This window comes from Choloepus didactylus, chromosome 2 (assembly GCF_015220235.1).
Source record: "Choloepus didactylus isolate mChoDid1 chromosome 2, mChoDid1.pri, whole genome shotgun sequence".
NCBI lineage: Eukaryota > Metazoa > Chordata > Mammalia > Pilosa > Megalonychidae > Choloepus > Choloepus didactylus.
The window spans coordinates 233,410,985-233,423,192 of record NC_051308.1 but is presented as its reverse complement, the minus strand read 5'-3'; the positions used below and the strand labels follow the sequence as shown (position 1 = coordinate 233,423,192).

At 39.3% G+C, this 12,208-nt stretch overlaps 1 protein-coding gene across 4 annotated transcripts in view; it reads right to left on the bottom strand.

Moving 5' to 3' along the window:
- The window catches only part of FBXO42 (F-box protein 42), a 145,542-nt gene that overhangs the window by 120,501 nt on the left and 12,833 nt on the right, over positions 1-12,208 (bottom strand). For 2 of the 4 annotated variants that reach the window (XM_037828403.1, XM_037828405.1), the window contains exon 2: positions 9,423-9,904. The exons of the other annotated variants lie outside the window; for them this stretch is intronic. The gene's annotated coding sequence lies outside the window, so the exon portion shown is untranslated. The remainder of the gene's footprint in view (positions 1-9,422; positions 9,905-12,208) is intronic. 4 annotated transcript variants of the gene reach the window in all.

Here is a 12,208-nt window from a genome sequence, read left to right as displayed (position 1 = left end):
AGTTCGGTGACTTTGGGGGCCTTATCAAAGATCAGGCGGCCATAGATCTGAGGGTCTATCTCTGAATTCTCAATTCGATTCCATTGATCTATATGTCTATCTTTGTGCCAGTACCATGCTGTTTTGACAACTGTGGCTTTATAATAAGCTTCAGAGTCAGGGAGTGTAAGTCCTCCCACTTCCTTTTTCTTTTTTAGAGTGTCTTTAGCAATTCGAGGCATCTTCCCTTTCCAAAGAAATTTGATAACTAGCTTTTCCAAGTCTGCAAAGTAGGTTGTTGGAATTTTGATTGGGACTGCATTGAATCTGTAGATGAGTTTGGGTAGAATTGACATCTTAATGACATTTAGCCTTCCTATCCATGAACATGGAATATTTTTCCATCTTTTAAGGTTCACTTCTATTTCTTTTAGTAGAGTTACGTAGTTTTCTTTGTACAGGTCTTTTACATCTTTGGTTAAGTTTATTCCTAGGTACTTGATTTTTTTAGTTGCTATTGAAAATGGTATCTTTTTCTTGAGTGTCACTTCAGTTTGTTCATTTCTAGCATATAGAAACATTACTGACTTATGCGCATTAATCTTGTATCCCGCTACTTTGCTAAATTTGTTTATTAGCTCTAGTAGCTGTATCGTCGATTTCTCAGGGTTTTCCAGATATAAGATCATATCATCTGCAAACAGTGACAGTTTTACTTCTTCTTTTCCAATTTGGATGCCTTTTATTTCTTTGTCTTGCCGGATTGCCCTGGCTAGCACTTCCAGCACAATGTTGAATAACAGTGGTGACAGCGGGCATCCTTGTCTTGTTCCTGATCTTAGAGGGAAGGCTTTCAGTCTCTCACCATTGAGTACTATGCTGGCTGTGGGTTTTTCATATATATGCTCTTTATCATATTGAGGAAGTTTCCTTCAATTCCTACCTTCTGAAGTGTTTTTATCAAAAAGGGATGTTGGATTTTGTCAAATGCTTTTTCAGCATCTATTGAGATGATCATTTGATTTTTCCCTTTCGAATTTTTAATGTGTTATAATACATTGATTGATTTTCTTATGTTGAACCATCCTTGCATGCCTGGAATGAACCCCACTTGGTCATGGTGTATGATTTTTTTAATGTGTCTTTGGATTCGATTTGCAAGTATTTTGTTGAGGATTTTTGCATCTATATTCATTAGGGAGATTGGCCAGTAGTTTTCCTTTTTTGTAGCATCTCTGCCTGGTTTTGGTATTAGATTGATGTTAGCTTCATAAAATGAGTTAGGTAGTGTTCCATTTTCTTCAATGTTTTGAAAGAGTTTGAGTAAGATTGGTGTCAGTTCTTTCTGGAAAGTTTGGTAGAATTCCCCTGTGAAGCCATCTGGCCCTGGGCATTTATTTGTGGGAAGATTTCTGATGACTGATTGGATCTCTTTGCTTGTGATGGGTTGGTTGAGGTCTTCTATTTCTTCTCTGGTCAGTCTAGGTTGTTCATATGTTTCCAGGAAATTGTCCATTTCCTCTACATTATCCAGTTTGTTGCCATACAGTTGTTCATAGTATCCTCTTATAATTTTTTTAATTTCTTCAGGATCTGCAGTTATGTCACCTTTTTCATTCATTATTTTGTTTATATGGGTCTTCTCTCTTTTTGATTTTGTCAGTCTAGCTAGGGGCTTGTCAATCTTGTTGATCTTCTCAAAGAACCAACTTTTGGTGATGTTTATCCTCTGTATTGTTTTTTTCTTCTCTATGTCATTTATTTCTGCTTTAGTCCTTGTTATTTCTTTTCTTCTACCTGGTTTAGGATTGGTTTGCTGTTCATTTTCTAGCTTCTGCAGTTGATCCATTAGTTCTTTGATTTTGGCTCTTTCTTCCTTTTTAATATATGCGTTTAGTGCTATAAATTTCCCCCTCAGCACTGCTTTTGCTGCATCCCACAGGTTTTGGTATATTGTGTTCTCATTTTCATTCGTCTCTATATATTTAGCAATTTCTCTTGCTATTTCTTCTTTAACCCACTGATTGTTTAGGAGTGTGTTGTTTAACCTCCAGGTATTTGTGAATTTTCTAAGTCTCTGATGGTTATTGACTTCTAATTGTATTCCATTGTGGTCAGAGAATGTGCTTTGAATAATTTCAATCTTTTTAAATTTATTGAGGCTTGTTTTATGTCCCAGCATACGATATATTCTGGAGAAAGTTCCGTGAGCACTAAAAAAGTATGTGTATCCTGGTGATTTGGGATGTAATGTTCTGTATATGTCAGTTAAATCTAATTCATTTATCAGATTGTTTAGGTTTTCAATTTCCTTATTGGTCCTCTGTCTGATTGATCTATCTATAGGAGAGAGTGATGTGTTGAAGTCTCCCACAATTATTGTGGAAACATCAATTGCTTCCTTTAGTTTTGCCAGTGTTTCTCTCATGTATTTTGTGGCACCTTGATTGAGTGCATAGACATTTACGATTGTTATTTCTTCTTGTTGAATTGCCCCTTTTATTAGTATGTAGTGGCCTTCTTTGTCTCTCAAAACATCCCTGCATTTAAAGTCTATTTTATCTGAGATTAATATTGCTACACCTGCTTTCTTTTGGCTGTAGCTTGCATGAAATATTTTTTTCCATCCTTTCACTTTCAGTTTCTTTGTGTCCCCGTGTTTAAGATGAGTCTCTTGTATGCAACATATTGATGGTTCATTTTTTTTGATCCATTCTGCGAATCTATATCTTTTAATTGGGGAGTTTAACCCATTTACATTCAACGTTATAACCGTGAAGGCATTTCTTGAATCAGCCATCTTATCCTTTGGTTTATGTTTGTCATATATATTTTTCCCCTCTCTCTATTAATATCCTTTATTGTACCCGTACCGAATCTCTTTAGTACTGAACCTTTCTCCAAGTCTCTCTGTCCTGTCTTTGTTTCTCTGTCTGTAGGGCTCCCTTTAGTATCTCCAGTAGGACAGGTCTCTTGTTAGCAAATTCTCTCAGCATTTGTTTGTCTGTGAAAAATTTAAGCTCTCCCTCAAATTTGAAGGAGAGCTTTGCTGGATAAAGTATTCTTGGCTGGAAATTTTTCTCACTCAGAATTTTAAATATATTGTGCCACTGCCTTCTCGCCTCCATGGTGGCTGCTGAGTAGTGACTACTTAGTCTTATGCTGTTTCCTTTGTATGTGGTGAACTGCTTTTCTCTTGCTGCTTTCAGAACTTGCTCCTTCTCTTCCATGTTTGACAGTGTGATCAGAATATGTCTCGGAGTGGGTTTATTTGGATTTATTCTATTTGGAGTTCGCTGAGCATTTATGATTTGTGTATTTATGTTGTTTAGAAGATTTGGGAAGTTTTCCCCAACAATTTCTTTGAATACTCTTCCTAGACCTTTACTCTTTTCTTCCCCTTCTGGAACACCAATGAGTCTTATATTAGGACACTTTATATTATCTATCATATCCCTGAGGTCCGTTTCGATTTTTTCAATTTTTTCCCCCATTCTTTCTTTAATGCTTTCATTTTCCATTCTGTCATCCTCCAGGTCACTGATTCGTTGTTCAACTTCCTCTAGTCTTGTACTATGAGTGTCCAGAATCTTTTTAATTTGATCAACAGTTTCTTTAATTTCCATAAGATCATCTATTTTTTTATTTAGTCTTGCAATGTCTTCTTTATGCTCTTCTAGGGTCTTCTTGATTTCCTTTGTCTCCCGTACTATGGTCTCATTGTTCATCTCTAGTTCTTTGAGTAGCTGCTCTAGGTGCTGTGTCTCCTCTGATCTTTTGATTTGGGTGCTTGGGCTTGGGTTATCCATATCGTCTGGTTTTTTCATATGCTTTATAATTTTCTGTTGTTTTTGGCCTCTTGGCATTTGCTGAACTTGATAGGGTTCTTTTAGGATGTGTAGACCAATTGAAGTCCTTATCTCTAATTTATCAGATCTATAGCTTCGTGGAGTACACTTTCTCTAACCAGCAGGTGGTGTCCACGAGCCACCTGTTCTCCACAAGCCAGTTCTCCCCTGCTTTGCCTTTGTGGTGAGTGGGGGAGTGAGTCTTGTGGGGTCCAATTGGTGTACCAAGCTTGTGTGTGTAGTTGGTGTTGCCCGCCCTGTATATGGGGCGTGTTTCTGGGCAGTCAGGGAGTGGGGGTGGCTCTAACAATCAAATCTCCCTGGTGATCCTGGAGTTTTAAAGCTGCTGCAATAGTCTAATCCTTCAGTTCATTCCTGCCACAGTTTGTCTCTGCCACTGACCCACAAGTCCTTGGTATTGGTGTATGGCTCCTGAGACTTGCAAGTGGGTCCCTCTTCCAGGCCATGCACCCCCTGGTCCTCTGTTGAGGGATGACTGTGCTTTGTCACAGGTGAGTGCCGTCCCCCCAGGGCGGTTCTGGGCTGCTGGGCTGTGTAGGGAGGCTCCCAGTCTGCTGAAATGATGGCTGAATGGGGCTTTGTTAATTCACACTGCTCGACCTTCCCAACTCTGGGACAATCAGCTGAGGTTGCAGGGAAGGCTAATGTCCACGCCCAGTTTTGTGGAGTGTGCCTGTTATTTGAAGCACTTCCATCACACTGGATTGTCTGGGGCAGCTCTGGGCTATGGGGCTGGCGATGGGCAGGAGTGTTTCCTGTCCACCAGGATGATGGCTGTGAGCAGACACCCCCCTTTTCTTGGGAAGTTGTGGTGTTTAGTAAAATTTATCAGCCACTGGATTATTGCCTTTTGTCTCAGAGCTCTCTTAGTTCTGCTCTTGTCTTGACCTGCCCAAATTGCAAGTCTTTGAAGCTTTCTGTATTGGGCTTCTTAGAGTAATTGTTTTAGAAAAAGAAAAAAGGATTAAAAAAAAAAAGGGCCCTCCTCACAGATCTAATGGGTTATTGAAATGCTAAGAGACAAAGCAATTAGGGCCATTAAGGAAAGGTCCACAGGGCAGAGAGATCAGCTTTTCTTCGGGATTTGCATATGAGCCTGAGGGCCTGAGCTCTGCCCTTCCCCTTTCTATGTTCACCAGAACTCCAAAAATCCTCCACTTTTATTTTGGAGTTTTTCGTGCTGTTTTTTTCTATGTCTGTCTCCTCTCTGCTGGGCTGGCTGCTCTCAGATTCTCTGGTGTCTGGTCTCAGTCTATCTATGGTTGGAGTTTGGATCAGTAGAATGAGTTTCCGATAAGGGCTGCCACTGCAGTTCTCCCTTCTCCTTCCCGGAGCTGACAGCCCCTCCTCCCACGGGACTGAGCCTGGCAGGGAGGGGTGCAGGTCCCCTGGCCGTGAAAACTTACAGATTTCACTGATCTCAGCAGTTCCACATTTTCATGAGTGTTGTATGAAGTATGCCCAAAGTCAGATTGCTCTGTGGTGTCCAGTCCACGCAGTTCCTGGCTTTCTACCTACTTTCCTGGAGGAGTAACTAAAACATACAGCTCACCAGTCCACCATCTTGCCCCCTCAGCATTCATTCTTAACCTTCATCACAGGAAGAATGCGTAAGACCTTCAACAAAGCATAAACATTAGGAAAAAACTTGACGTCAGGCAGATGGAGAGCTTCATAAATAGAAGATGGAAACTCTGTATCTTTCCCTCTGTGTTTCCACCTGGTTTGCCAACAATGAAGCTCGGCTGAGAGTGTGTCAGGATTGGGTAAGTCACTTCTGTACATGTCAGCATGGTGTTCCTCCAATGTATTGAATTTGAGCTGTCCCGTGATAGAGGGTACCAGAGACAAGCATTTAAGAGCTTTGAGGTGCTGTTATGAGAATATATGTTTAAGTTCCTGAATAATATGCTCCACTGTTGGAACACTTAAGGTTTCCTTATAGTAACTCTCAGGGGTTAATTGAGATTCTGGGTTACGTTGCTGAGCTCTGTGGAATTTGCCAGGGAGTTTCATGTGAATATCAAGTTTGGTTGCCAAATTTGTGGCTTCCTCAAACCAAAACTCATAATAAACTTCAATATTTTCCATCACTTCATTAAGTGAATGTAGCACTGTCGTCAAGCTGCTGGCTGCAAAGACTACTTCAGAGGTTTGCACCTGCAGATTTTTCCCAAAGGCTCTTGTAAAAGATAAAGGACGTTCTTAAGAACAACAATGGTAACAATGAAATCAAAATCTGTTACTGCACTACAGAGTACAAATGCTTGGCCAGCTATGCAGTTATTCCATGTAAAATTTGTGTCACTATTTATACCATCTAAACATAAAACAAGTGCTTGCAGGAGTTCCACTAAAATTTCAAAAGCATCATGCCTTCCTGTCCATTGAGAATGGCAAATTTCCTTCAGTTCATTACCCCTTTCTTCATTGCTCTGAAAAAGGACAGAAATTACACTGTCAAGTTCTAAAAGTAGTTGTGATAGATGGAAAAAAGAAGAAACTTCCTCAATCATTCCAATGCAACAGATACTCCCCTAACAGGCACAGGAAGAGCAGAGTGTGTAGATAGCTTGGGGATATTTCTCTAGAAGTCTAGAAGCAACAACTTTCATCTTGGAAGAAAATCCACTAGATACAATGTAAGTCTGTCCACGGCAGTACTCCATGTTTAGCCCCCACTTCTCAGTTATTGTAGTGTGAAATTTCACAGCCAAAATTTCTGCATCAGCTTCATAAGGCAGGAACCTCACAAATTCCTCTCAGGTTATGCAATTCATCCACAAACCTCAACAACACTGGTAGGTGCTCTTCCCCTACTATGTCCATCACATCATCAGTGATAGTGGAAAAGAAGTGTGAGTCTCTCACTTCCCTGAGAGTCTCCTCCCAAATGCAGCTCTCACATATTTCTAGCACATTTCTGCTGTGTTTTCGAGCAGAACAACGTGTTAACTGCTGTTGTCTCAAAGCACTTTCTCAGAACCTCTTCACCAGAATTTATTCGGCACTCCAGCAATGCTTGAAAGTTATCAGGAGTAAAGAGACCTTCCCGGAGTTCATCAGCCTCATGCCCATCCAGAGGTATGTTTTGTTTTCCCATAAGAATCAAAATTTCAAATAAGGATTTTAGGTATTCTTTGTTTTCCTTCTCTTCACCCTATTCTTTGCCCCCTTCTTCTGTACTTGGGTTCTAAGCACTGCTGTTGTTTGTTTGTTTACGTTTTTGTTCCTGTTCAGAAGTTTTATCAATTTTTTTCTGTTTCAGTGTCCTGATTTCATCTTCACTCAACTCTCTTATTCTGTGTCTAACATGTGGATTGTTCAAACGACTGGTAAGATCAAATACTGTTGGTATAGCATTATCTCGAAGACTGTCCTATAAGGACTAGTTCTACAGATCATAGAGGTCTCAAAGTGTTTGGCACATAACCGATCATGTTTATTTAGCTGATCAGGTGTTTTATCTTCCAAGTCTGCCCTCCTACAATTCTCCACCCACTTCTGGCATCTGGTCGGGTCCCGCAGGAACCTGAAGAAGGCCAAGTCGGACTGCGTGCTCTTCCGCGTGCAGTTGGGGACAGCACAGAAGTTTGGCATCATTGCCCACCAACCGATGGGCCCAGTCCTCCCCTCCCCACCTCCTCAGGGCAGTCCACCTGTCCGTCAGGGCTGGGGAGGGGAGCCAGGCTGGCCGGCTGGCTCGGTAAGGCCAACGCCAAAAGTACGAATTTTAAAATAGGATATTCTATAGTCTAATTTTAAATCAAAAGACACCTGGGACAGTTTACAATATTTTTGTCAAAAAATATATACATATAACATGAAATAAGCTAGACAAAAAAACATAAATATATTGTATGATCTTGTTTACATGAAATAAGCAAATTTTATAGAGAGAGACAGCGAATTTCAGGTTACAGGGGAGGGGAGGGATGGAGGAGTTATTGCTTAATGGGTGTGGAGTTTCTGTCTGAGGTGATAAAAAAGTGGGGTAATGGAAGTTGGTGATGGTAGCACAGTATTTTGAAAGTAATTAATACCACTGAACTTGATACTTGAATGTGGTTAAAACAGGAAATTTTGAGTTTGTGTATGTTCCTACAATAAAAAGTTAAAAAAATAAATATAATAAAACGAACAATTTTGTAATATTTTGAACCAGAGTGCTGAATGGTTTACATACTACAAAGTACATACCTTTAAATACAGGGGATAAAAAAAAAATTTCTTTTAAACTTGTATAAATGGATGTTCTCCAAGGAAGACCAAACATTAAGATTTAGTACCTGGAGTATTGTGGGAAGATGACAGAGTAGGAAGCTCCAGGAATCAGTACCTCCAACAAAACAATTATTGAACTGGCAGGAAGAATGAATCAACTATTTTGAACTCTGGAGTCTAACGGAACACTGTGTAGCACCAGGGAAGAGCCAGAGGAAGAGGCTGGTAAATCGCAGTAAAAATCGGTGAATTTTACCCTCTGCACAGCAACTACCATTCCCTACCCCACAAGTGGGAGGCAGCAGTGGGAACTCTCCAGGGCCAGTATGGGCTACAAGGACAAGACCTAGAACTCCAAAATCGGTGTGTGTGTAGTCTGATCACTAATCGCTGCTTTTGATCAGCTACTTCACATGGCTGGAGGGCCAGCTCTGAGGATGGCCATTGTCCCAACCCCCTCAGGCAAAAGCAGCAGGGGTTTACAGAGGTAGTACCTCCCCCCCACCCCCCCCACCCCCGTTTTCCTCTTTCTATTCCCCATTTGGGAGCAAAAATAGTTTGGAAAAGTCACAAATTGGCAACTCTAGTCAGCAACAACTACAATAACAATAAAACAACAAAAACCTTTGCAATCCCAGAGGAGTGGGAGAACTGGAAAGTATGGCCCATTCACAGGAAAAAAAACAATTTGTCAGGTACCATCCCTGAGGAAGCTCATACACTGGAACTATTAGTCAAATATTTTAAATCAACTGTCTTAAATATGTTCAATCAGCTAAAAGAATCCATATACAAATAACTAAAGGAAAGTAGGAAAAGGTTGCCTGGACAAAATAAAGAGATGGAAAATATAAAAAGGAACATTTGACAGATTCAACAGCAGATATGAACAGGCAGAAGAATCAGTGAACCTAAAGACAGGACAACTGAAATTATCCAGCGTGAGGAGCAGTAAGAAAATTAACAGCGCTGAAAGGACCTGTGGGACATCATCAAGTGTACCAACATAAGCATCACTGGAGTCCCAGGAAGAGAGAGGAAAAGGCGCAGAAAAATACTTGAAGAAACAATGGCCGAAAACTTCCCAAATCTGACATGATTACACACATCCAGGAAGCTCAATAAACTCCAAGCAGGATAGACTCAAAGAGACCTACACCAGGACACATTCTGGTGAAACTGTCAAAACCCAAAGACAAAGAGAGGATTTTGAAAGCAGAAAAAGAAGTGAATTGTCACCTATCAGGGAGCTCCAATAAGATTAGTATTGGATTTCTCACCAGAAACCAGGGAGGCCAGAAAAAAGTAAAAAAAAAAACTGTCCTTAAAGAAAAAAACAAACAAACAAACCTGTTAACCAAGAATTCCATATCCAGCAAAATCATCTTTCAAATATAAAAGAGACACCCAGTGCACTCTGCTGGCAGCAGATTCACATGTTGGGGTCTGGGTTTCCAAGCCGAAGACTTTTCGGAGGGACTAGGCAGTTCTGGCTGCCCAGCAGGTGCAAGTGTGCACGCTATGCACGGGGGAATCTCTATGCACGGGAGAATCTCAGAAGCCGTGGCAGCTGGTGCTGGAAGGAGGATGGCGCTCCTGACCACAGTGCCTCACAGCTTCCCACGGCTCGGAAGAAAAATGCAGCTTCCGAAAGCATGTCTTCGAATGACTGAAGCCTCAGCTTTGTCAGGAGAATGGTGGCGACTTACTGGTACATCTGAACTGCTTACTGCTTGTTCATCAATTAGCATAAGAGTCCAGATAAAATGCTTGTAAGAATAAATGTGGAATCGTTAAAAAAGGAGCAAGTCCTGGCTGCAGCAAAGGTAATTCTACAAAAGAGCAGAGGTTAGAAGTCAATGAACACATTTGTGAAAACTATATGATGCATTATTTCAGGTGGTAATAGGTATGAAAGTACTTTTTACATATATGCTAATTTTTTGGATTATTAAAATATTGGCTAGTTGAGAGATGTGTGTATTTGTTAATTTTTACTCGTATTGAAATATCTCCAGTAAACATGTAAGACTATTTAATCTTGGTTGAGGAACTAGATTTTACTCATTTTAAGTGGCCTCCATTTCACTTTTGCTTCCATTTTGTTGCTATTGCAAATGTTTTCTATACCAAAAATGAAAGCTAGCTATATTAAGTAGCTTGAAGAGATGTACCTCTTAGAATTAAATTTATACACAATTAAATTTAGCCGCAATTAGCTATGGAATTAAAACAGCATGCAGTCAAATCTAGATGCATTTTAAATATTAATTTTAACTTAGTGACTTTGCTTAAGGAATCCAAACTACTTTTATATTGTGCTGATAGTAGTAACAAAATTTCTCAACTGGAAGACTGTAAACATCAGCAAGGTTTTTTAAAACCTGGTTTTGAAAGTAACTCATTTCTCTTTCCCAAAACCAATAGAAAGAGATTATTGAGCAAGCTGATATTTTCAAGGCACTTTATTAGCACTTTATTTCATATCATATCCAACAGCTATTATTTTTTTAAATTTTTATTTTGTAATATTTATAGATTCACAAAAATTGTGAAAGTAATACAGAGAGGTCTCATGTACCCTACACCCAGCTTCCTCCAATGGTTACATCTCACATAATTACACAACAATCTGAAAAACAAAATTTGACATTGGTACGTGTGTGCATAGTTCTGTGCCATTTTAACACGTGTAGATTATTGTAACCACCACCACAATCAAGATATAGAACTGTTCCATCCCTACAAAGATCTCCCTTGTGCTATTATTTTCTAGATAAACTTAGCCCCCAACTCCTCCAGCCACCGTCTCTAATACCTGGCAACCAGTGATCTCTTTTCCATCTCTATAATTTTGTCATTTTGAGAACGTTATATAAATGAAACCATATAGTATATGACTTCTGACATTGTCATTTTCACTCACAATAATGCCCTTGTGATCCATCCAAGTTTGTTCCTTTTAATTTAATTACTGTGTATTATCCCATGATATGATGTGCTATAGTCTGTATAGCCATTTGCCTTTTGAGGGTCATTTTGGTTATTTCCAGTTTTGGGCTGTTGCAAATAAAGCTGTTATGAACAGCTGTGTTAAAAAAAATAATAATAAAGGGGAAATTAAGATATTTACAGATAAACAAAAGCGGAAGGAATTAATTTCCAGAAGACCTGCCTTACAAGAAATGCTAAAGGGAGTCCTTCGGGCTGAAATAAAAGGTCACTAGACAGTAACTGAAACCATAAGAGAGATAAAAAAAAAAAAAGGCACTGGCAAAGGTTGTTTTTTTTTCTAAATCCTATATTATACTTTTGGTTTGTAACTGCTTTTCCCACCATGTGACTTAATAGGCAAATATGAAAATCACATTTTAAATCTATGTTAATATACATTCAGTGTATCAAGATGTAAACTGGACAATAACAATATAAAGGGGTAAGGATGGAAATGTATAGGAGTATGAGTTGTACACTACTGAAACTAGATTAGTACTGGTCAAATGATGTTATTATATCTGATATGGGTTTAATATCCAAAATTTACAAAGATTCCTTCAACTCAACAACAAAAAGACAAACAACTCAATTTAAAAATGGGCCAAGAATTTGAATAGACATTTCTCTAAAGATGTTCAAATAGCCAATAACATGTTGAACATTATTAGCCTTTAAAGAAATGCAAATTAAAACTACAAGATATAATTTCACACCCACTAGGATGGCTATCATTTTAAAAACTGAAAATAACAAGTGTTGCCAAGGATGTGGAGAAACAGGAATCCTTGTACATGGTAGGTGGTAATGTAAAATAGTATAGCCGCTGTGGAAGACAGTTTGGCAGTTCCTCAGACAGTTAAGTTTAGAATTACCACATGACCCAGCAATACCACTTCTAGGTGTATCCCTAAAAGATCTGAAAGCAGGGACTCAAACAGATATTTACACACCAATGTTCATGGCAGCATTATTCACCATTGCCAAAAGATGGAAGCAACCCAAGTGTCCATCAACCAATGAAGAGAGAAATAAAACGTGGTACATACATACAATGGAATATTATTCAGACGCAAAAAGTAATGAAGTTCTGATACATGCGACAACATGGGTGAACCCTGAAGACATCATGTGCAGTGAAA